This window comes from Neolamprologus brichardi, chromosome 3, assembly GCF_056152115.1.
Source record: "Neolamprologus brichardi isolate AB-2024 chromosome 3, ASM5615211v1, whole genome shotgun sequence".
Classification (NCBI taxonomy): Eukaryota; Metazoa; Chordata; class Actinopteri; order Cichliformes; family Cichlidae; genus Neolamprologus; species Neolamprologus brichardi.
Genome location: NC_142106.1, coordinates 43222871 through 43225431, shown reverse-complemented (window position 1 = coordinate 43225431; position 2561 = coordinate 43222871).

The window sequence follows — 2561 nt, the reverse complement described above, 5'->3', positions numbered from 1 at the left end:
CACCAAAGATTTCGGTTAGTTCAGAAGTTGATACAATGCTCACCAAATTGAAACACAAATGTCTTTTTGTTGGAACAATGACTCTGTGCTGACAAACAGCCTATTGTAAAATCTGCCATGTTTACCGAATCCAGAGTCTGTATATGTGTCATGTTTCAATTAAGCCATCCAATGTGTGGCCCTTTATCGCGGGTGTCTTTGTCGAAGGACCACACACACACGTCGCAAAAAAAAGATCAAATAAATGTTAAAAGAATAAATAAATAAGAGAAGAGTGTCTGCTACTGCTCTCATGCCCGGTGTAGCCAGTGTCATTCATTATAGTGACATTATAGTGTAACTTGTGTTACATGTTCATGCATGTATAGGATGCAGTATTTTCTTCTAAGAAATTGAATTCAGTTTGTCCTGGTGAGCTGTAACCCTGTGACAGAAAATGTGTATGCACCATGTGAGGATATGTGTGTGTTTGGAGGGGTTTCTATTTGCAGCACGTCAAAATATTTGCTGTAGAAGAAAATGCATCGGTGCAAGTTACACCATGGTGGTTTCCTGTTGAAGCTCCTGACCATTTTCCGGTGGTCGGCCAAACCTTTGGAAAAAATCTTCCCACCTCTCCGTATTTATCCGCTCGAGTTGCAATCAGACAGAAATCTCCATCTCATCTTATCAGAAGCAGATGACAAGGCTGCTATCTGTTCTTCAACAAAAAGGCCAGTATTATCAGACGCATATAAAACACACACCCAGAAGTGGAGGATTTCGTCCGGTGGCCAAGAGCAGATCCAGCATGTTGGTCATCATAAATACAAAGAAGGCTCCTTTCTGGTAAATGGCTGTAACCAACCGTTTGTGTTTACATCTGCTGCAGCCAAAGAGAGTAAACAGAGTGTGAGAAAGAAGTACAACAACTGCTATTCCAAACGGTGTAAGACAAGCCAAAACAACGAGCCATCGCCCCCCCTCCTCAAACCCTGACTAAACCATCAAAATACCCCCCGCACCCCAAACTCGAACTCCCTCTGCCCACTGCAGAAAGGGAGGCAAGTGAATGAGTCACCCGCCTCCCTCTCCATCTCTCCCCCTTTCTCCCTCCCCCCATCTCTTTATTGAGGCAGCTGCACCCTTTGACCTTTACGCCTGTGGAATGTGTGTGCGTGGACCAGCGGCTGTGAGGGTCGATGGTGAAGGGGGGGAGTAAAAGGGTGAAGGCGGGCGGGGAGGAGAGGAGGGGCCGGAGTTGGTGAATTTAAGAGATGGAGGGAGAGGGGAGGAGGGGAGAAGTCGCTTTTTCTCCCTACTACAAAAGCTGTCAGGGGGAACAATAAGCATGGAGAATGGTGTGTGTCCAGGGAGGCACTGAGCCGTGTTAGTGTGTGAACCGGGCAGAGAGAGGGCATAAGAAAGAGGGAGATAGAGAGGAAGATGGAAGAAGGGGAAGACAAATGATAGAAATTGAAATTGCACAAGGGGAGCATGGAGGGGAAGGGAATACGATGAGGGATGGAAAGACACGCGGGGGTGAAAGAGTCTGGGAGCGAGAACGATGGGAGAGAGCGACACAAGAGTGGAGAGGGGTATTTGTTTTGTCTACCAGCGCGCTTAAATACTGAACTTCCGTTGCCAAAGGAAACAGAACACAAGGCCCAGTACTGGGACATGTGTGTGCATTTCAGTGTGTGTGTGGTCAGCATACCAAAGGGCCCCTGCTCTGCCTCACTGTACCAATGACATCTTATGGTTAGCGCTTTACATTCACCGAGGCCTCATTAAGTTTATCTCAGCGAGTGTGTCATCGTGCATGCGTGCTCTGCATTCAAACCGCTCACATTTCAGACTACACACCGTGCAGCTGGCTGCAGACAAAGGTGTTCGCCGTGCTTTGTTTCAAAGATGCGGGTGTACGTGAGTGCGTGTGAGTGTTTGAACAGTTGCAGGGGCGGAAGAGAGCGGGGGTGTGGGTAGTTGAGTGGAGATTTTGAATGTGTTGTGTGTGTGTGGATCGGGTGGTGGTGGTGGTGGTGGGAGTTCCATGATAGGGTGTTTTGCTTTGAAAGCAAACTAGGGGGATGGTGAGCCCCCACCACTGCTAACACACACACACACACAGTAAAAGTATTGATTTTCTCGCTGGTGTGTGAGGTGTGGTAAGTGGTCGGTAATAGCAGGAGAAGAGTGTTGTGAAGTGGTGCAGGTTAAGAAGTTTGGCTGCTGGGTAGACTTTTTATCTCTGGGTTGGGGGCAGCGTTGATGGGATGAGATGGGTGGGGGTCAAAAAACACTCCAATGTCTCTAAATGGAGAAGAGAGGTGTGAAAATCACTAAAACCACTGAAATAAAGCATCTACAAAGGCACCGTTTATTATACACACACACAAACACACACACAGACAAAGTGCATGTATGACTGATGCTGGAAAAACAGAGAATTTCATGCGTGTATTGTTAACCCTCACTTTGAGTAATCTGCATGCTCATATTCTACACACACACTTGTGCGTGTAGTCCAGATGGATATACATACATTCAGACATGCAGAAAATTATGCACCAACACGCACA